The 23,599-nt window shown below is 36.9% G+C and overlaps 1 protein-coding gene across 2 annotated transcripts in view; it reads right to left on the minus strand.

Moving 5' to 3' along the window:
* SGCG (sarcoglycan gamma) overlaps nucleotides 1-23,599 on the minus strand; it is a 454,763-nt gene that overhangs the window by 72,442 nt on the left and 358,722 nt on the right. Inside the window, exon 1 of one of the 2 annotated variants that reach the window (XM_066236855.1) lies at nucleotides 17,810-17,935. The exons of the other annotated variant lie outside the window; for it this stretch is intronic. The gene's annotated coding sequence lies outside the window, so the exon portion shown is untranslated. Of the gene's footprint in view, nucleotides 1-17,809; nucleotides 17,936-23,599 lie in introns of those variants that run through there. 2 annotated transcript variants of the gene reach the window in all.

Here is a 23,599-nt window from a genome sequence, read left to right on the forward strand (position 1 = left end):
TTAGTTAATGCATTACTAGAAGTCAGAATAACTTTTTCTTTGTGTCAGGGTGTTTGGTAAATCAAGTTCCAAGTGTTCTGAGGTAGATTTACTGATGTGCACATTATTTTCTACTTGAAAATTAACTGCAGGCTTGAGGATATTCTAAAAATAATGTGACGTTATTAGTTTTTTCTAAGTTTCGCTATCCAAGTTTATAGAATAATACGTCGGTGAAGTAGAAAGTACTACATTTTCACTGTGTGCATTACAAAACATACCTTGCCATACGTCAAGCAATTTCTTACAAAATATTACACTGGAATCAGTATGGTTTCAGTATCTTGTGTAATGAATAGTTGAAATGCATTGTCAACCTTCATCACAGTGTTTCTTTCACAAAACATTCTGCTCCTTTCCTATCAGAAAAGGTGCCGGGATTGCATTCAGAATCAAATTAAAATGTACAAACCATACTGCATTTTGCTCCGTACTAAATGAACAGTGTTAGATAGCGAACCATGCAGTTAACTCATGCGTTTTTATTAATACTGTAAGAAACAGATCATCAGTACACCTCCTTCCTCTAAAGCAGAGAGCACACTTCGAATATCATTAGAGCATTCCGTAGGCCTTAGCACTGTCTCTGACATCCAGAGTACAGAGACTTTCCATAGAGAACATAGATATCAAACCTATCTTTCCACTCTTCACAAACACCACCATGATCACCTCTCACTTTTACGGTGCTATTTACTAGAGTTACAGTTTCTGCTGTTCAGTGCTTGGCAATAATTTCAAATTCATGAGGAGTTGATATACTACTCAGTGTTGTTACACTGCTACGTGCATAGAACAACAGTTCATAGACTATTGAACTGAATGAAACTGTGTGGTTTCAAATAACTGTTACTGTTCTGTTCGTAACAACTTGTACAAAGATCAGTTCATACTTCTGACGTTATTCTTTTCTTCCAGAACGTTGGTTAATGCATTAATTACTACACGTCAAAATTACTTTTTTGTTCTATCTGCATTTTAGATAAATCAAGTGAAGTGTTCCCAGGTAGATTTAGTCTTGTGCACATTACTTTGTACTTCAAAATTAACTTCAGGCTTATATTGTTGCAAAGTCTTTCATTCCTTTTCAGACAGATCCTCAAAGCTGAGATTACAGGAAGTCTTTCTTAAAATTAGCTTCATTTTGGAACTGCACTTTTACCAGCCACAATGTTTTATGGAAAATCCAATTCCTCAAGTTGAACAGTAACATTATAGTGTAAACAGAGTTAGAAAATTTTGAAGAAAACAGCAGTTAAACTCAAATTTAAAGGTAACATTCATCTTCACACTAATAATAGCACCATAATCACCTCACACATTTATGGCGCTATTTACGAGAGTTACAGTTTCTGCTGTTCAGGGCTTGGAAATACTTACAAATTCGTGAAGAGTTCATATACCACTCAGTTTTGGTATAATGCAACGTGCATACAACAACTGTGCTTAGAATCTCGAACTGAGTGAAACCGTATCATTCCAAGTAGCTGTTACTGTACTTTTTGTTAGAACTTGTCAAAGAATAGTTCATACTTCTGAAGATATTCTATCCTCCAGAACTTTGGTTAGTGCATTATTAAACGTAAAAGTTACTTTTTCGTTGTATCCGGGATTTTGCTAAATCCAGCTTCAAGGTTTCTGCGGTAGCTTTTCTCATGTGCATGTTATTTTCTACTTGAAAATTAACTTCAGGCTGTCATGATTACAACTCTGTACTTCGCGCTCAGGGAGATTCTCCAAGCTGAGTTTTCAGAGATACTTCTTTTAACACAACATTGCTTTATTTGTGAACTGGACTTTTACCAGCACAAGGCTTAGTTTTATATAAAATCAGATTCCTCAAGTTGGAAAGTAACCTTATAGTATAAATAGGGTTAGAAATTTTTGAAGAAAACAACAGTGAAACCTGACTTTAAAGATACCATAATCTTCGAACTAACATGAGCAGCAAGTCTAACTTAACTGCACATGCACAGGAAACGTTAGGAGAGCACAACACTTAATTGTTGAGACAGGTCTACATTGTACACAATAGTTGGTTCTAGATACGTGCAGAATAAAAGAACAATTGTAAAACAATCCATAAATATCCTGTCATGTTTTCCTCAGTGTGTACTAGATTGGAGAGAGTTAAACTGCAAAAATGCAGCCAGATGTATCCTAGCACTGATATGAAATGAATCTATATACTTTCAGTTATTCTGCCCTGAATATAAAGCTATATATCACACTACGCTCCACAAGATATTCTAAGATTAATGTGAACTAATTAGTGTTTTCTGTCTTTCCCTATGAAACTTGTCAGAATAACTTTTAAGACACATAGAAAGTAGTAATTTTTTTTACTATGTGCGTAAGAAAACATAGCTTAACGTACGTCAAGCAATTTCTTATAAAATATTACACAAGAAACAGTATGGTTTCAGTATGTTGTGTAATGAATTGTTGAAATGCATTTTCACATAACATTCATTGCATTTTTTCCAAAACATTCAGCTCTTATCCTACCAGAAACTGTGCCAAGATTTCATTTAGATTCAAATTAAAATGTACAACACATACTGCATTTTGCTCCATACTAACTGAACAGCATTAGAAAGCAAACCTTGCAGTTAAGACATGCCTTTTTATTAATACTGTAAGAAAGAGATCATCAGTACACCTTCTTCCATTCAAGCAAGAGAGCAAACTTAAAATATAGTTAAAGCAGCGGGAGCTAATTTCAACGCTGGAACTTTTCGTGCGTGCGGGGGTTTCACTCAGAGGTTCAGACTGCCAGCTTGATATCCTGGTCTGCGCGCGCAGATAGTGAGCGAGAGATTCCTCTGTGTTACCCGGGAGCGGGCGCCAGCCCGCCCGTGTTACCGAGCAGAGTGGCAAAGTCAGAGGTCTTTGTGTGGGCGGAAGCCCCGCCTGATTATGCTAGCAGCTCTGACTGACTGAGCCTTACCTAGAGCCCTGTGCCGAGTGGGAATGAATGGGGAGTTGCCAGCTCTTTGAGCCTCTTACTATCCAGGCAGAGGCAGCAGCAACCCCATAGCTGGATTATCAGGCTACTAATTGAGGAAGGAAAAACTAGGAGAGAGGCTCCAGGAACAAGGACTCTCTCACTGTCGGAGCCTACAAATGCTAATGAGCCTTGACTGCCAATGAGACTGAAGCCCAATACATGACATCGCCATAGAGACTTATCAACTGCAAACTTCTACCTGAGCATGCCAAAGGGGCAGAACCCAGGGTACAGAGTCACCGAGCAGGAAGAGGGAGAGAAAAGAAAAAGCAAGACGATAACCTCTCAAAATCAAGAATAATCCACAGACTTTATAACCTATCCCATTTTATTATATTTGTTTGTTTGTTTCTCTTATCTTCATTCTTGATTTTTTTTTCTCCTTCCAATTTGGTCGTTTAATTCTCTGCCGGTCTTACTCTCTCATCTCCTTGAACTACACTACCCATAAGTGTTACATCTCCCATTATCTTTTCTTTCCTCTTTCTTTCTCTCTATGAGGGTTGCACTCCAAAACCCTTAACTCTCTCTCTCTCTTTTTTCTTATTTTAGTGGTTCCCTCTTTTTTTTTTCTCTCTCTCTCTCTCTTTCTTTTTTCCCTCTATATTAGTTTCTTTCTTTCTCCTTTACGTCTCCTCTCATTCAATCCTCAATAACAAATTATCTTATCTGGGACTCAAACTTATGTTTTTGGCATTTTGGGCTTTTTTTACTTCACTTTTTTAACTCACTAGCAGTGCTCCCAACCCTGGCTCTCCATTTTATCTAGTTCTTGTTCCACTAAATACAATAGTAATTTTTTAATTTCCCCCCCCACTTTCCTGTTTCCCTCTTATTCCTCTCATCATATCTCTTAGTCAACCAACACCTAAAAGCAAATCATTTTATTCTTGACCCAATTTTTTTCCTTATTTATATTTTGTGGGTCTATACCCCTTTCTTTTGCTCCTTTATTACTTCTCCCCAACTCAGGCCCTCCATTACAGGCATTGTTTGTTCTATTTAGTACAATATAATTCACAGTTCACCACAAGATTTTCTCAAGAAAGAGGGGAGAGGAGAGGAGAGGAAAAAAAGAGGGGGAGGAATAATTTTCTTTTTTTTTTAATTTTTAATTTTTTTTTTTCCGAAGCTGGAAACAGGGAGGCAGCCAGACAAACTCCTGCATGCACCCGACCGGAATCCACCAGGCATGCCCACCAGGGGGCTATGCTCTGCCCATCTGGGGCGTCGCTCTGTTTCAACCAGAGCCATTCTAGTGCCTGAGGCAGAGGCCACAGAGCCATCCTCAATGCCTGGGCCATCTTTGCTCCAATGGAGCCTCGCTGCGGGAGGGGAAGAGAGAGACAGAGAGGAAGGAGAGGGGGTGGTGGAGAAGCAGATGGGCGCTTCTCCTGTGTGCCCTGGTCGGGAATCGAACCCTGGACTCCTGCACACCAGGCCGACGCTCTACCACTGAGCCAACCGGTCAGGGCCGAATTTTTAATTTTTTTTTTAAAAAAACTTTTCTATTTTTTATTTTTATTTTTTTTAACTTTTTATTCTTTATTAAATCTCATTAATACTATCAACAAAACCACCCTCGGATGCCATTAAAGAAGAGAAAATCGAATATCATGGATATAAAAGAAAGAGAGGTAACACAGATAGATGAGGAAAAATCTATGGAGAAAAAATTTAATATATTGGCAACCTTGGAGTTAAATGACAGAGAATTTAAAATATAAATCCTAAAAATACTCAGATATATACAAGAAAACACAGAAAGGCAATTTAGGGAGCTCAGAAAACAACTCAATGAACACAAAGAATATATTTCCAAGGAAATTGAAACTATAAAAACAAATCAAACAGAGATGAAAAACTCAATTCACGGGCTGAAAAACGAGGTAACAAGCTTAGCTAATTGAACAGGCCAGATAGAACGTAGGTTTAGTGAAATAGAAGACAAGCAACTTGAGGCACAACAGAGAGAAGAAGAAAGAGACTCAAAAATTAAAAAAAAAAATGAGAAAGCCCTACAGGAATTATCTGACTCCATCAAAAAGAATAACATAAGAATAATAGGTATATCAGAGGGAGAAGAGAAAGAAAATGGAATGGAGAACATACTCAAACAAATAATAGATGGGAACTTCCCAAGCCTGTGGAAAGAACTAAAGCCTCAACTTCAAGAAGCAAACAGAACACCGAATTTTCTTAACCCCAACAAACCTACTCCAAGGCACATCATAATGAAATTGGCACAAACCAATGGCAAAGAAAAACTTCTGAAGGCAGCCAGGGAAAAGAAGAATACAACATATAAAGGAAGGCCCATTAGATTATCATCAGATTTCTCAACAGAAACTCTACAAGCTAGAAGAGAGTGGACCCCAATATTTAAAGTCCTGAAAGAGAGGAACTTTCAGCCACGAATACTATACCCATCAAAGCTATCCTTCAAATACGAAGGAGAAATAAAACCATTCACAGATACAGAAAAGATGAGGGAATTTATCATCAGAAAACCCCCACTCCAGGAATTACTAAAGGGGGTTCTCCAATCGGATACAAAGAAAAACAAAAACAAAAACAAAGCCACAAGTAAAAGCTCCAAGAAGAACACAATAAAACCAAATTTAAACTGTGACAACAACAAAAAGAAAGGGGGGGGGGAGAGGATGGAGATTAACAGTAGCAAAAGATGATGGAGTGCAAAAGTACTCACAAGATAGTGCGCTACAATGAACAGGGTAGGAAGCCTTTTCATTACTTAATGGTAACCACTAGATTGGAGAGAGTTAAACCACAGAAATGCAGCCAGATGTATCCTAGCACTGATATGAAATGAATCTATATACTTTCAGTTATTCTGCCCTTAATATGAAGCTACATACCACACTACGCTCCAGAGAATATTCTTACATTAATGTAAACTAATTAATGTTTTCTGTCTTTCCCTGTCAAAGATGACAGAATAACTTTTAAGTCATATAGAAAGTAGTAATTTTTTTTACTATGTGCGTAAGAAAACATAGCTTAACGTACGTCAAGCAATTTCTTATAAAATATTACACAGGAAACAGTATGGTTTCAGTCTCTTGTGTAATGAATTGTTGAAATGCATTTTCAACATTCATCGCATTGTTTTTTTTTTCCAAAACATTCAGCTCCTATCCTACCAGAAACTGTGCCAAGATTGCATTTAGATTCAAATTAAAATGTACAACACATACTGCATTTTGCTCCATACTAACTGAACAGCTTTAGAACGCGAACCTAGCAGTTAAGACATGCCTTTTTATTAATACTGTAAGAAACAGATCATCAGTACACCTTCTTCCATTAAAGCAAGAGAACAAACTTAAAATATAGTTAAAGCATACCATAAGCTTTAGCACTGTCTATGACATGCACAGTACAGAGACGTTCAAAAGAGAACATAGATATGAACACTCCATTTCCACTCTTTACAAACACCACCATAATCACCTCTCATATTTACTGTGCTATTGATATTTACAAGAGATACACAGTTTCTGCTATTCAGTGCTTGGCCATGCTTTGAAATTCATGAGGAGTTCATATACTACTCAGTGTTGTTATACTGCAACGTGAATACAAGTGTGCTTAGATTCTCGAACTCAGTGAAATCCTGTGATTTCAAGTAACTGTTACTGTACTTTATGTAAGAACTTGTACAAAGATCAGTTCATACTTCTGAAGATTTTCTATTCTTCCAGAACTTTGGTTAATGCATTATAACATTTTAGACTTACTTTTTTGTTCTATCCAGGTTTTTGATAAATCAAGAAACATGTTCTCAGGTAGATTTACTGATGTGCACATTATTTTCTTCTTGAAAATTAACTTCTGGCTTTCATGATTACATAGTCTTTACTTCCTTCTCAGAGAGATCCTCAAAGCTGAGGTTACAGTAAGTCTTCTTTAACATAACAATGCTTCATTTTTGAACTGGACTTTTACTAGCCACAGAGTTTTATATAAAATCAGATTCCTCAAGTTTAACAATATCCTTATAGTGTAAATAGAGCTAGAAAATTCTAAAGAAAACCCGAATTTAAAGGTAACTATTATCTTCAAACTAATATGAGCAGCAAGTCCAACTTAACAGCACATGTACAGGAAACGTTAGGAGAGCACAACTCTTAATTCTTGAGATAGGTCTACATTTTACACAATAGTTCGCTAAAGATACGTGCAGAATCAAAGAACATATGAATACAACAATATACATCCTGTCATGTTTTCCTCAGTGAAATTCATGAGGAGTTCACATACTACTCAGTGTTCTTACACTGCAACGTGCATACGAGTGTGCTTAGAATCTCGAACTTAGTGAAATCATGCGATTTCAAGTAACTGTTACTGTACTTTATGTAAGAACTTGTACAAAGATCAGTCCATACTTCTGAAGATTTTTCTATTCTTCCAGAACTTTAGTTAATGCATTATTACAGGTCAGAATAACTTTTTCTTTTTGTCAGGGTGTTTGGTAAATCAAGTTCCAAGTGTTCTGAGGTAGGTTTACTGATGTACACATTATTTTCTACTTAAAAATTAACTTCAAGCTTGAGGATATTCTAACATTAATGTGAACTAATTAATTTTTCTATCTTTCCCTATCACAGTTGACAGAATAACATTTCGGTCAAATAAAAAGTAGTACTTTCTCACTGTGTGTGTAACAAAACATACCTTGCCATACATCAAGCAATTTCTTATAAAATATTACAAGGAAAACAGTGTTGTTTCAGTATCTTGTGTAATGAACTGCTTAAATGCATTTTCAACATTCATCACATTTAAAAAAAAAAACACAACAACATTCAGTTCCATTCTTATCAGAAACAGTGCCATGACTGTATTCGGAATAAAATTAAAATGTACAACTCACACTGCATTTTGTCCCATACTTAATGAAGAGCATTAGAAAGTGAACCTGGTAGGTGAGACATGCATTTTTATTAATACTGTAAGAAACAGATCATCAGTGCACCTTCTTCCATTAAAGCAGAGAGCAAACTAAAAATATCGTTAAAGCATACCATAGGCTTTAGCATTGTTTATGACATCCACAGTACAGAGACATTCAAAAGAGAACATAGATATGAACCCTCCCTTACCACTCTTTACAAACACCACCATAATCACCTGTCGCATTTATTGTGTTATTTACAATAGTTACACAGTTTCTGCTGTTTAGTGCTTGGCAATACTTTGAAATTCATGAGTTCATATATTACACAGTGTTGTTACACTGCAATGTGCATACAACAAATGTGCTTAGACTCTTGAACTGAATGAAACCATGTGTTTTCAAATAACTTACTGTACTTTTCGTAAGAACTTGTACAAAGACCAGTTCATACTTCTGAAAATATTCTATTCTCCAGAACTTTGGTTAATGCAGTATTAAACGTGAGAATTACTTTTTCGTTGTATCCGGGATTTTGCTAAATCCAGCTCCAAGTGTTCTGAGGTAGCTTTTCTCATGTGCACGTTATTTTCTACTTGAAAATTAACTCCAGGCTGTCATAATTACAACTCTGTACTTCCTGCTCAGGGTTGATCTTCAGAGCTGAGTTTACAGAAAGTCTTCTTTAAAAAGCAGTGCTTTATTTTTGAACTGGACTTTTACCAGCCACGGAGTTTTATATAAAATAAAATTCCTCAAGTTGAAAAGTAACCTTATAGTGTAAATAGAATTAGAAAATTTTGAAGAAAACAGCAGTTAAACCTGAATTTAAAAGTAACTATAATCTTCAAACTAATACGAGCAGCAAGTCCCACTTAACTGTACATGTACAGGAACCGTTTGGAGTGCACAAAACTTAATTCTTGAGACATGTCTACATTTTACACAATAGTTGGTTAAAGATACATGCAGAATCTGAGAACAATTGTAAAATAACCTGTATATAAGCTGTCATGTTTTCCTCAGTCTGTACTAGATTCAAGATAGCTAAACCATAGATATGCAACCAGATGTATCCTAGCACTGATATGAAATGAATCTCTATACTTTCAGTTATTCTACCCTTAATATGAAGCTGTATATCATACTAAGCTCCAGAGGATATTCTAACATTATTGTGAACTAGTTTTTTCCGTCTTCCCTATCAAAGTTGACAGAATAACATTTCTGTCACATAGAAAGTAGTACATTCTCACTGTGTGCATAACAAACATACCTTGCTATATATCAAGAAATTTCATATAAAATATTACACTGGAAAAAGGTATGGTTTCAGTGACTTGTATAATGAATTGTTGAAATGCATTGTTAACATTCATCACATTGTTTCTTTCACAAAACATTCAGCTCCTATCCTATCAGAAACCGTGCCGTTATTGCATTTTTAATCAAATTAAAATGTACAACCCATACTGCATTTTGCCCATACTAAATGAACAGCATAAGAATGTGAATGTAGCAGTTAGGAAATGCATTTTTATTAATACTGTAAGAAACAGATCATCAGTGCATCTTCTTCCATTAAAGCAGAGAGCAAACTTAAAATATCGTTAAAGCATTCCATAGGCTTGAGTACTTTCTATGACATCCACAGTACAGAGACTTTCAAAAGAAACTATACGTATCAACCCTCTCTTTCCACTCTTTACTAACACCACCATAATCATCTGTCACACTTTCTGTGGTATTTGCTAGAGTTACACAGTTTCCTGTCTTCAGTGCTTGGCAATACTTTGATATTCATGAGGAGTTGAGATACTACTCAGTTTTGTTACACAGCAACGTACATACAACAACTGTGCTTAGGCTCTCATACTGAATGAAACCATGTGGTTCCAAATAACTGTTACTGTACTTTTCATTAGAACTTGTCAAAGATCAGTTCATACTTCTGAAGATATTCTATTCTCCAGAACTTTGGTTAATGCTTTATTACACATCAGAATTACTCTTTCGTTGTATCAGGGTTTTTGCTAAATCCAATTTCAAGTGTTTTGAGGTAGCTTTGCTCATGTGCATGTTATTTTCCACTTGAAAATTAACTTCAGGCTTTCATGATTACATTGTCTGTATTTTCTGCTCAGGGATATCCTCAAATCTAAGGTTACATAAAGTCTTCTTTTAACATAACAGTGCTTCGTTTATGAACTGGACTTTGACCAGCACACGGAGTTCTACATTCTGTCCATAAAGTCATGGTGTACTTTTTTGTATCTTTCCTGATTTCTTTTATCAATGTTTTATAATTTTCTGAGTACAAGTTTTTAATCTCCCTGTTAAATTTATTCCTAGGTACTTTATTTTTTTGGTTGCAATGGTGAAAGGGATTGCTCCCTTAATTTCTCTTTCTGACACTTCATTGTTAGTGTTTAAAAATACCTCTGACCTAGAAATGCTGAGGTCGCCGGTTCGAAACCCTGGGCTTGCCTGGTCAAGGCACATATGGGAGTTGATGCTTCCAGCTCCTCCCCCCCTTCTCTCTCTCTGTTTCTCCCTCTCTTCTCGAAAATGAATAAATAAATAAAAATTTTAAAAAAATAAAAATACCTCTGGTTTATGAGTATTAATTTTATATCCTGACACCTTGCTTAATTCATTTATCAGGTCCAGTATTTTTTTGACTGAGACTTTATGGTTTTCTATATACAATATCACATCATCTGCAAATAATGATAGTTTTACTTTTTCTTTTCCAATTTGAATGCTTTTTTTTTCTTGTCTGATTTCTGCAGCTAAGACTTCCAGAACTATGTTGAATAAGAGTGGTGAAAGGGGGGCACCCCTGCCTTGTTCCATGGTTAGGAAGAATAAACATCATTAAAATGTTTATATTACCCAAAGCAATTTATAAATTCAATGCAGTACCGATTAAAATACCAATGATTTACTTCTAAGATATAGAACACATATTCCAAAAATTTATATGGAACTAAAAGAGAACACGAATAGCCTCAGCAATCTTGAAATGGAAGAATAAAGTGGGAGTTATCACACTTCCGGATATCAAGTTATACTACAAGGCCACTGTACGCAAAACAGCCTGATACTGGCATTAGAATAGGCATATATCAGTAGAACAGAATAGAAAACCCAGAAATAAACCCACACCTTTATGGACAACTGATATTTGACAAAGAAGGTAAGAGCATACAATGGAGTAAAGACAGCCTCTTCAACAAATGGTTGGGGAAAATTAGACAGCTACCTGCAAAAAAATGAAACTAGACCAACTTACAGCAATCACAAAAATAAACTCAAAATGGATAAAAGACTTAAATGTAAGCCGTAAAACCATAAACATCTTAGAAGAAAACATAGGCAGTAAGCTCTCTGATATCCCTCACAGCAATATATTTGCCGATTTATCTCCATGGGGAACTGAAATAAAAGACAGGATAAACAAATGGGACTATATCAAACTAAAAAGCTTTTGCGCAGCTAAAGACAATAAGAACAGAATAAAATGACAAACTACACAATGGGAGAACATATTTGACAGTACGTCTGATAAGGTGTTAATAACCAAAATTTATAAAGAACTTGTAAAACTCAATACCAGGAAGACAAACAATCCAATCAAAAAATGGGCAAAAGAAATGAATAGACACTTCTCCAAAGAGGACATACAGATGGCCAATAGGTATATGAAAAAATGCTTAACATCACTAATCATTAGAGAAATGCAAATTAAAACCACAATGAGATATCATCTCACACCAGTCAGAATGGCGCTCATCAACAAAACAACACAGAATAAGTGCTGGCGAGGATGTGGAGAAAAGGAAACCTTCCTGCACTGCTGGTGGGAATGCAGACCGGTGCAGCCACTGTGGAAAACAGTATGGAGATTCCTCAAAAAATTAAAAATTGAACTGCCTTTTGACCCAGCTATACCACTTTTAGGAATATACTCCAAGAACACCATAGCACTGTATGAAGAGAAGAAATGCACCCCCATGTTTATGGCAACATTGTTCACAATAGCAAAGATCTGGAAACAACCCAAGTGTCCGTCAGTGGACGAGTGGATTTAAAAGCTTTGGTACATATATACTATGGAATACTAGTCAGCTATAAGGAATGATGACATTGGATCATTAACAACAACATGGATGGATCTTGATAATATTATACTGAGCAAAATAAGTTAATCAGAAAAAACTAAGAACTATATGATTCCATACATAGGTGGGACATAAAAATGTGACTCATAGACATAGACAAGAGTGTGGTGGTTACAGGGTGAGGGTTGGAGGGGGGGGGGGTTGGAGACGGGGAGGGGCACAAAGAAAACCAGTTAGAAGGTGATGGAAGACAATTGGACTTTGGGTGATGGGGATGCAGCATAATTAAATGTCAAAATAACATGTTTTCTCTGAACATATGTACCCTTTTATCAATGTCACCCCATTAAAATTAATTTTAAAAAAAAGTCATGGTGCACTTTTGACTCGTCACAGGAAAGCAACAAAAGACGAAAGAAATGTGAAATCTGCTCCAAATAAAAGGAAAACTCTCCCAGGTTCATACCTATTCAGTGCAGTTCAGTGTGGGCTCATGCACAGATTCTTTAGGGCTCCTTAGGTACCTATCCCATATAGCCTCTACAGACTCGTCACTGACTGATGGCCTACCAGAACAAGATTTATCCACCAAACTGCCAAATTCCTTCAACTGCTTATCTCACCGAATAACCCTATTTCTATGTGGTGGCGCTTAATTATAAGCTAACCGATATTCTTGTATCTTTGGTCACAGATTCAAATTTAGAGAGCCACAGAACACACTGAACTTTCCTCTGTACCATCCACATCTTGACTGCCATGGCCATGGGCTGCTCCACTGTATTCACAGTGTTACATCATCATCTGCACATGCACACATGCTGCCACATCATCCTATAGAAACTGTGAAGGTTTTCCTTTAATTTGGTGCAGATTTCACATTTCTATTGTCTTTTGTTGCTTTTCTGTGACCCGTCAAAAGTGCACCATGACTTTACGCACGCACTGTATTTAATATCAGACTCCTCATGTTAAACAGTAACCTCCTTGTGTAAATAGAGTCACAAAATCCTGAGGAAAATAGCTGTTAACCTTGAATTTAAAGGTAACTTTAATCATCTGGCTAACATGAACAGCAAGTCCATCATAACTGCACATGTACAGAAAATGTTACAAGGGCACTAAAGTTAAAATTAGAGATATTTTCTACATTACACAGAGTACTTGGCTCAAGATACGTGCATAACCAATGAGCCATTGTTAAACAACCAGTCTATGTTCTGTCATGGTATCCTCACCCTTTTCAAAATTCCAGATAGCTAATTCATATAGATGAACCCTGAAGTATTTTAGAACTGAAATGAAATGTTTCTCTATACTTTCTGTTATTCTGCTCTTAATATCAAAGTGTATATCATACTAAGCCCCAGAAGATATTCTAACATTAATTTGAACTCATTAGCCTTTCTCTGTCTTTCCCTATCAGAAGTGTTAGAATACCATTTCCATCATTTATAGAAAGCATTACCTTTTCACTGCGTACATAACTAAACATACTTTGCCAGAAGTCCAGCAATTTCCTGAAAAATATTACACTATAAACAAGTATGTTTTCAGTGACATGTATAATGAATTGTTGAAATGCATTGTCAATATTCATCACATTGTTTCTTTCACGTTTTACAGACACAATTCAAAACGTTCAGCTCCCGTTCTATTAGAAACAGTGTCATGATTGCATTTGGATTCCAATTTGAATGAAAAACCCATACTAGATTTTACTCCTTAGTAAAAGAACAGCGTTTGTAAAAGAACATTGCAGGTAAGACATGCGTCTGTATTAGTACTAGAAGAAACAGTTCATCAGAGTACCTTCTTCCTTTAAACCAGACAGCAAACATAAAATATCTTTAAAGCCTTCTGTAGACTTTAGAACTGTCTATAACAACCACAGCATAGAAAAATTCAAAAGTACCCATAGATATCAACTTTTTCTTTCCACTTTTTACAACCACCACCAGAATTAGTAGTCAAAATTACTGTAGTATTTAATAGAGTTACCCAGTTGTCTGCTCTTCAGGAGAAGTAGTGCTTGGCAATATTTTGATATTCATTAGGAGTTGAGATAGTACTCAGTTTTGTTACACAGTAATGTGCATACACCAACTGTGCTTAGATATTTGAACTGAATGAAACTGTGTGGTTTCAAATAACTCTTAGTGTACTTTTCGTAAGAACTTGTACAAAGATCAGTTCATACTTCTGAAGATATTCTATTCTTCCAGGACAATAGTTAATGCTTTATTACAAGTCATATTACTTTTTTGTTGCATCTGGGTTTTTGCTAAATCCAGTTTCAAGTGTTCTGAGTTACTTTTGCTCATGTGCACGTTCTTTTCTAATTGAAAATTAACTTCAGGCTTTCATGATTATATAGTCTGTCTTTCCTGCTCAGGGAGATCCTCAAAGCTGAGGTTACAGAAAGTCTTCTTTTAACCTAACAGTGCTTCACTTATGTACTGCACTTTTACCAACACAGAGTTCTAGAGTGTGTCTGTAAAGTCATGATGCACTTTTGACTGGTCAGGAATGCAACAAAAGATGATAGAAATGTTAAATCTGTACCAAATAAAAGGTAAACTCTCCCAGTTTTATACCCATTCAGTGCAGTCTGATGTGGGCTCATGCACAGATTCTTTAGGGCTCCTTAGGTAGCTATCCTGTATAGCGTCTATAGACTCATCCCTAACTATTGGCTACTAGAACAGGGTTTCTCCACCAAACTGCCGGTTTCCTTCAACTGCTTATTTCATCGAGTAATGTTATTCCTATATGGTGGTGCTTCGTTATAAATGCGCCGATATTCACATTGCTCTTTGGTCACAGATTCGAATTTAGAGAGCCACAGAACACACTGAACTTTCCTCTTTACCATCCACATCTTGACTGGCATGGCCATGGGCTGCTCCGCTGTATACACGGTGTTATGTCATCATCTGCACATGCACACATGTTGCCACATCATCCTACAGAAACTGGGAGGGTTTTCCTTTTATTTGGTGCAGATTTCACATTTCTATTGTCTTTTGTTGCTTTCCTGTGACCGGTCAAAAGTACACCATAACTTTACAGACACACTGTATATGACTGGTCAATCTTATAGTACCAGAGCTTGGTCTCTGCCTTCATTCAGGACATCCCAGAAAGACCACTCTAGCTTCCGGGAGCACCCCCCACCACCACCACCACCACTCTTTCTTACCTAGCCAGCTCTGTAGAATCAGCTCAGAGCCCTATTTTCACTGATCAGAATTTGACTTCTTCCTATGCTCAACCCTGCTTCCTCTACTCCCTTAGAGTTGTTCTTCCTAAGAACATTTCCTAGGAAACTTCACCCATGTAAATCTCAGTCTCCTAGTCTTTTCTGGGTAAACAGATGCAGCAAAGTTGGTGGCTAGATGTAGTGTGAGGAAGCGAATCTAAAATGTGATTTTGGAGCTGAACCACTGTCAGTTACTAACATTGAGGACCCTAAGTGTGGCGGTAGGTGGAGTATGGATACGCCACCGCACATAGTGGTGGCGACACTGCTGAAAGTATCCCTGGTGGTGAACTTGGGTGAAACATCAGTGGGAGCAAATTTACCAGTGGGTACAATGGATAAGGTGCTTGAGGGTTTTGGACAAAATAATAACTGTAAGAACAAAGGAATCAGTGGCTCTGCTTATTCCTTCAAGTAATTAGAGAAAGATGATGCAAGGCTGAGTGATACAAGGCAAAGTATAAAATTCAGAGGAACTCTGCTGGCGCCAGTATCCATGGCGATGACTTCTTCCTGCTAGTTTTCCCTTTAGTTCCATTTCCCAAGTCCTCAGCTGAGGCCATATTCTGATTTTTTACAACTCTTCCTGTCTGGATCCTCCAATGCTCCTCATCCCTTCTCCATGGCAACCAGAGTGACTCCCCAAAGAATAAATTCATGCTACTTTTCTGTTGTAAGTACTCAAATGGAACATCTTTAGGAGGATGTAAAAATCCTTCTGGTGAGAAAGAGAGCACTCCTTGAAATCCCTGGTCTCATTTCTCATCGGTGCTACACTTCACAACAGTCATGCCAAGTCATACTAACATTTAGAGAGGGATTTCAAAAGAAGTCTTGAGACATTTGTAAATCTACAAATTACTAAATACTCCTGTATCTATTTTCTCATAAAAATCCCCTAAGACAAATAACATATAAAATTAAAAATGAAGTTGGAGTCTGAAACGGTAAATATAAGGGCTAAGGAATTCTTCGCTACTCATGAGAACATCATAGAAATATCTGACCCTGTTGTTGGTCCAGAGAATAGTAAAGCTAGACTGGTATTGACTAGGCTGAGAAGAAGAGGAAGGGCAGACAGAAGTGTAGAAGCACCTGAGGGTACAGGCAGGCTCTGAAGGAACAGAAAAGTAGCAGACTCAGGGCATAGTTTTTTTTCCTTCCTGCTAGGAAGCCACAGCAATGGCGGGCTTAGTTCAGAAACAGCAAGGGAGCAATGAACCAAGTAGAACAGGGAGCAGAAGAGAACCATAGGTCCTCCAAAGCATACAAGATGAAACCAATGGGCACCCATTCACAATTTACCATTATCATTTGATTTCCATAGTCAATACAATAGCAATTTCATCTAATGACAACAAAGTCTAAAGGACAATATGAGAATGATTTTATTTCCTGCATTTCAACTGCCAGCTTAGCCAATATCTTTTGGAAACTTGTGTTTGTTAGTCTTTGTAACATGATATTTAAATACATTAAAATATTACTTTGCATGTGAGTTAGAAAACTTTAAATTCTAGAACCTATAAAGCTAACACCAACTAGAAGTTTTGAAACTTCATAAGTGTGCCTCTTTTTTCCTATCTCTACAAAATGTTTCCAAGAAAATGAGCAAATGATAAACATAGTACATTTTGCAGTTCATTTTGTACCAGGGAGTTACTCATCCTGCTGGCAAATCTTTCATCCAGTTGAGTTATATTTTCCCTTACTATCTTTCTGTATGCCTCCCTTGAAAAACTTGTTTTGGGATTGCCCCATAGTAATTTAGGAAACACAAGGAACTGACAGCTTTAGTAAGCCACAGCAGAAGCCCGTGTTTATCTTTTACCCTCTTTACACTTACTCTTTGGTACATATATTATAAACAATATTTTATTTCTTTCCAGCTTTGGGGAGAGACATTTTTTCACTCCAAGAAAAGTTGGGAAGCTGAAGATGGTGTTAGGCTGTTGTTTTGCTCATTCCCAATTTATCAAATGACTTGGACAGTTGTCCTCATTTATTTTAATCTGTGTTTTAATGTCTATAACAAAACTACTGACAAAATGTAAAGCCAATGTAATTCCACCACAAAGTTTTAAGAGTAAAATTAGAAATAGGTGATCTTAAGGATTATGCTTTGTTTAGATTAACCATGTATACAACTTAATGCTTGATAATATATAAGTGCTATCATGGTATTCTTCAAATTAAAATATTAGGAACACAAATTATGCTGGACTTACATAACATATTAGTAATTAAAATAACTTAAAAGGAATGAAATAAGTTAACTACATTTTGTTGATACTTAGTAATCATTTGGTGATAAACTTACTTGACATTTTAAATTTAAGTTTTTAACTGTCATGTCACCTATGAAGGAAAAAAATCAAGAAAACTTACCTTTATTTGGTTTATAACTTGTACAGTATAATTATATAAAATATAAGTAAAAAACAATTGCTTACCTTAGAAGTATTTAAAAAGTACACAAGTAAGTTGACTGCGAGCAGCTCAAGCTAGCAGAGACAGAACGCTTCAAATGTTCCTATCACTTGCAGAAGAGTGAATGGTTTAGGCCTGGAAGAAAGGGCTCTCAAATGTTTGGCCTGTCTCATGTTTCATCCCCTCCTATTAGCAACAGGCCTGTGTCTAATTTTACTCAGTGACATAAACAGCTCATACCAGCTTAAAATTGTTTGGGCAACAGTTCCAGGACACGGCTTTAAGTGTGCCAAAAAAAAAAAAAAAAAATCTTATAAAACCAATGTTTAAACCCTGAATCATGATAGTCTAATACAACTTTCTAAAATAAACTTTACTTCAAATGAATAGCAAAAAGTTGAGATAGCTTTCAATAGAATCTAATGTTGACAAAACCTCATGAAAAATCACTTCAAATTAATATGTAACATTTAGAATTTACAACTTTATTAGTATTAAATGTATACTGTTCTCATCTGAGTGAGCTGTAGATCATGCAATAGTCACTCTTTAAAAATCAGGCCCTGGCCGGTTGGCTCAGCGGTAGAGCGTCGGCCTAGCGTGCGGAGGACCCGGGTTCGATTCCCGGCCAGGGCACACAGGAGAAGCACCCATTTGCTTCTCCACCCCTCCGCCGCACTTTCCTCTCTGTCTCTCTCTTCCCCTGCCGCAGCCAAGGCTCCATTGGAGCAAAGATGGCCCGGGCGCTGGGGATGATGGCTCTGTGGCCTCTGCCTCAGGCGCTAGAGTGGCTCTGGTCGCAACATGGCAACGCCCAGGATGGGCAGAGCATCGCCCCCTGGTGGGCAGAGCGTTGCCCCTGGTGGGCGTGCCGGGTGGATCCCGGTTGGGCGCATGCGGGAGTCTGTCTGACTGTCTCTCCCTGTTTCCAGCTTCAGAAAAATGAAAAAAAAAAAATATCACTTTCCTTAAGCCTTTTTCTAAGTGAAAACTCTAATACTTGGGATGAGAACCTTCATTAATAATCACAGGAAATAGAAGGTAAACAAACTATATTAAAATTATGTTTTCTTTTTTAGTAAACTAAATTTATATTAATATCTAACAAATTATGTGAGTGTAACAATGTGATCTTGATATCTTTATTTAAAAAGAATAACAATTAAATTATTCAATTTTTATTAAATATTCTTGAAGAAAATAGAACATTAAATTTTAAATAATCTTAATATTGTATTTTGTATTACTTTTAGATAGCCTGGTTAATAGCATGAATTAAAACTAAATTACAGATCTGAAGTCAATATTTTAGTCCTAAACCTTGAATATGAGAAGCAGCAAAACGATATTTTATTTTCTTTTCAGGAGAACTTTTCTCTTGTATTTCTTCATACTCTAACTTCTTTTGAAATTTGATGCTTCTTACACCAGTAGCCGCTTGCCTTAATTTTTTTTAAACTATATTAACATGGTTTCAAGTGTCCCATTCAATATAACACCCTCAACTCCCCCTCTTCGTGCCTTCATAGCCCATGCAAAGTCTCTTTCCATTCTCATTTCACCCCCTTTCACCCCCTTTCACCCCCTTTCACCCCCTTTCACCCCTTTCACCCCTTTCTCCCTACCTCCATCCTTCCTTTTCCTCTGGAACTTGCTACCCTGTTATCTGTATCTAGGTGTTATGTGCATATAATTTGGCTAATCCCTTCACCTTCTTTGATCCCATCCCCTTTCCCCCTTCCCTCTAAAAGCTACTGTTCTTCATTTTCAAAATTGCTGAAGCTATTCGAATTCTTTTTTGGTTCCACATAAATTTTTGGAATATTTGTTCTAGATCTATGAAGTATGCCATTGGTATTTCAATAGGAATTGCATTGAATCTATAAATTGCTTTGGGTAATATGGACATTTTAATTATGTTAATTCTTCCTATCCAAGAACATGGTATATGCTACCACTTGTTTGCATTGTCCTTGATTTCTTTTTACAATGTTTTATAATTTTCCGGATACAAGTCTTTTACTTCCTTGGTTAAATTTATTCCTAGGAACTCTATTTTTTTGTTGCAATAGTGAAGGGGATTGTTTCCTTTATTTCTCTTTCTGACAGTTTATTGTTGGTGTATGAAAATGCCACTGATTTAGCATCAGAAATACTGGACTCTGGTTTTCTTTCTTTGTATAATAGTATCTTTACCTGGTTTTGGAATTAAGATAATGCTTGTCTCATAAAATGAGCTTGGAAGTCTTCCTTTCTCTTGATTTTTTTTAGAATAGCTTGAAAATGATAGGCATTAGTTCTTTTTTGAATGTTTTGTAAAATTTACCTGTGAAACCATCAGTCCAGGACTTTTGTTTTCTGGAAGTTTTTTGATAACTGTTTCAGTTTCATTCACTATAATCGGTCTGTTTAGGTTTTCGGATTCTTCCAGACTCGATTTTGGGAGATTAAATGTTTCTAGGAATTTATCCATTTTGCCTAGGTTGTTCAATTTTTTGGCATATAGATCTTCATAGCATTTTCTTTGCTTTTTAGAGAGAGAGAGTAAGAGAGAGAGGGAAGACAGATAGGAAGTGAGAGAAATAACAAGCATCAACTCATAGTGCAGTACCTTACTTGTTCATTGATTGCTTTCTCATATATGCTGTGACCAGGGGCTCCAGTTGAGCCAGTGACCCCTTGCTCAAGCCAGTGACTCTGGGATCAAGCCAGCGACCTTGGGCTTCAAGCCAATGACATTTGGACTCAAACTAGAGATCATAAGATCATGTCTATGACCCCATGCTCAAGCTGATAACACCACACTCAAGCTGGTGAGCCTGTGCTCAAGATGGATGAACCCTCACACAAGCCATTGACCTTGGGGTTTCAAACCTTGGTCCTCAGCATCCCAGGCCAATGATCTATGCTCTGCACCACAGCCTAGTCAGGCTAGATTTTTGTAGTATTTTCTTACAAACCTTTGTTTTTCTGTAATATCAGCTGTTACTTCTCCTCTCATTTCTAATTTTATTTATTTGGATTCTCTTTTTTTATGATTAGTCTGCTTAAAGTTTTGTCAATTTTGTTTACCTTTTCAAAGAATAAGCTCTTGGTTTCATTGATCTTTGGGGGGGGTTGGGGGGGTTGCCTCTATGTTATTTATTTCCACTCTGATCTTTATTATTTCTTTTCTTCTACTTTCCTCTGGGCAATACTCTCTGGCTGGTATGTTCTGGATATGTTGGTAGAAAGTCATAAAATGTTAAAGCTAAAAGTGACTTTACAGATTATTTATTGAGTTTTTAAATGATAGAGAAATATAAACATAAATTTTTACAATTAAAAAAAATGGCCTAATTCTTAAATGCTATTCCAAGTTACATTAACAATTCTCAAGACTTATAAATAAGTGAACCTATACTTTCATACTAACCCGAAGTAAAGATCATTATTAGCATAAACATTTCATGAGAATCAGAAAACAGATGATATATGAAGCTACTTAAGAGGGCAACATAATTAATATTGAAGGAAACAAAATTAATGTAAAGCAAAATGTTTTTGAACTATATTGTGGTATTTAAAAACATACTTTAAAAAAGGTTTTCATATCTAATTTTTTAAAGTGAAGTGTTTTTGATATTTTAATAGACAAAGGCCAAAAATAGAGCAAAAGAAATTTTCAAATGTAGCTTAAATTATGGTTGCTATTATTTAAAATCTCTAAAATTAAGAATCAGTAAAGCAGATGCATATAGATTAAGAAAGAACCACAGTGCTCTCTAGTGGTAATACTCATGCATTTGCTTGAAAAAAAATTAAATCGGCTAACTTCTAGAAGTAAAATATGCAAAAAATAATTGTTAAAAAAATTTTTCATTCAATATTTGCATGTAATTAGGTTGTATTTTTTTAGCATAAGTTTACTGTTATAGTCCATTATGCATGTATAGCCTGAGAATAGTATATAGAAAATTTAACTCTATTTCTGGAACCAGAGCTAGAATTCTGTCTGTGCTTCTGTACCCCTTGATGCTAGTGAATGCTGGGGTTTAGAATATCAGTGGGTAAGAGCAAGAGAACAACAGTAAGACCACTGAAAACTAAAATGAATGAGTCAGAGCTATGGCCATTCCCAAATTCAGGCATCATCCAGAAGTCAAATGACATCTATGTGGTTACTCATTGGAGACATCTCTCTAAAGTGTATAATTTTCCTCAATTTGCTTGGTTGTTATACTGTTAAAAAATGTACTGTATCTTAACTGAAACCATACAAAAATGTTGTGTGTTTGTATATAAAATTTAGAAAGTGTCTAAATTCAGATAAATATAAACAGATTTTCAGTTACAGGGATATATCATGGGACTTTTGAGATTTGTCTGATACTTAGAATAATGATTCGTTTTGTAAGCCTTTCCATGTATGGAAACAGTCTCGTCTCCCTGTTCTTTTCCTGTTAAGTGACAGTGGAATGTATCCTCATCATAACAACAATCACATCATTCAGAAAACGTCATGTCATCTAGAGACCTGTAGCCCTGCTGAGGGCCAGTACATGAATAAAATGTGTTCAGAAAGAATCTTGAGCCACTTAGTTGATTTGGTACTTCAACTCAATACCTCAGTGCGATTGTGTAATGTTCTGTGATTCTTGTCTTGAAATTCTTTTATTATTATTATTATTATTATTATTATGTATTTTTATGAAGTGAGAATCAGGGAGTCAGAGAGACAGACTCCTGCATGCAACCTATTGGGATCCACCCGGCGTGCCCACCAGGGGGCGATGCTCTGCCCATCTGGGGTAATGCTCTGTTGCAACCAGACCCATTCTAGTACCTGAGGCAGAGGCCATGGAGCCATTCTCAGCACCCGGGCCAACTTTGCTTCAATGGAGCCCTGACTGTAGGACGGGAAGAGAGAGACAGAGAAAAAGGAGAGGAGGAAGGATGGCGAAGGAGGTGGGCACTTCTCCTGTGTGCCCTGGCCAAAATCAAACCTGGGACTTCTACATGCTGGGCCAAGCTCTACCACTGAGCCAGCCGGCCAGTGCCTTTAATTTCTTAATAATTTAATCTTTGAATTTTGTGTTTTGTAAGCCCAGTGGGTTATAGAACACACTTCAGGTATTGTACTTTGGAGCATTCTCCCAGGTCCCCATTTCTATAGGATGAGTCTTGGCTGCTTTTTTTTCCTCCCAAGGTCTTCCTTCCCCTGTAGTCCTGTTCGCCACTGCTATTATTTACCTGGGGTGAGGATCAGGTCACAATGAAGGGGGAAGGCTCAAACTTCAGTGAGCCCCTCTGACTGTAGAGGGATCCATAGACATAGGGAGGATGGGCCTAGGCCAGGAGCACCCCAGCACATTTGGCAGGCGAGTCAGTAGAGGTGACCCTCTTGGCCATTGTGGACCAGGTACTGAGTGTGAACCAGCTCACAGACTGGAGTTAATGAAAGTCATTTATCTCCCGTGGGATGGAGCAATGAGCCCTCGTGAAAGGAAGATGAAGTTTCCTGACCCCTAGCTGGGGTACAGAGCTTTCTTCCAAGGATGACAGAAGGAAGCCAGCATGCCTGCACATACACATCGAGTTCAAAGCAGTGGACCTGGCAGCTATGAGGGTCCATACTTCCTCTGCGATTATGCCCATGCACCAGGGAGCATTGCATTAAATGGCAAATACAAATCACCTAGACAGAAAAAAGTTTTTCATCTTTCTGCCTTAGATGGCTCCATTTTCTTGTGTTTTGAATGAAGGACCCTCCATTTTCATCTTGCACTGATCATGAAAATTATGTAGTCAGTCCTGACCAAGTTCTAAATTCC

This window comes from Saccopteryx bilineata, chromosome 6, assembly GCF_036850765.1.
Source record: "Saccopteryx bilineata isolate mSacBil1 chromosome 6, mSacBil1_pri_phased_curated, whole genome shotgun sequence".
In the NCBI taxonomy this organism is placed as follows: Eukaryota; Metazoa; Chordata; class Mammalia; order Chiroptera; family Emballonuridae; genus Saccopteryx; species Saccopteryx bilineata.